This window comes from Tachypleus tridentatus, chromosome 6 (genome assembly GCF_004210375.1).
Source record: "Tachypleus tridentatus isolate NWPU-2018 chromosome 6, ASM421037v1, whole genome shotgun sequence".
NCBI classification, from domain to species: Eukaryota; Metazoa; Arthropoda; class Merostomata; order Xiphosura; family Limulidae; genus Tachypleus; species Tachypleus tridentatus.
In genome coordinates, this window is record NC_134830.1 from 153,974,469 (window position 1) to 153,975,017 (window position 549).

A 549-nucleotide genomic window follows, 5' to 3' on the forward strand; every position below is an offset into this window, starting at 1 on the left:
CTTTCTGACACTGATGTACTTTCAAAGTACGGTATCATGTTGAATAAGCCTTATGGGGTTTATATTACTTTTTTCCAAAAGTAAAATACAGTTATTTGTTTCCATTCGTTTCAATCTGAATTATTAAAAACTTTAATTTGTTTCTTTTAATGTTATACATTATTATTATTTATTTGTTTGTCACACTCCAAACGAGTTTAGGTTAGGAACAGTACCGTTATGTTATTTGAAACTTTTTAAATAAGTTTATTTAAGGCTATTTAGGTAAAAATTTAACATTTTATTTAAATTATACGGTGCGTCCAATAATTATTTCTTAATGATTTTGTGTTCTATTTTCATAATGCAGACAACTGAATACACGTAGACATCAGCAGAGAGACCGATGTGACTTCACTATAATAAAAACAATTGTTTCACAGTTGGTATAGTATGTGTGATTAACAACTCATGTTCTCATTAAATAAGTTTCATTGGTGTTTCAATAAAAGCTGTAAAAAAATCTAAAATCGATGTGAATATTTACTTTACTTCACTAATGAGCCGAGT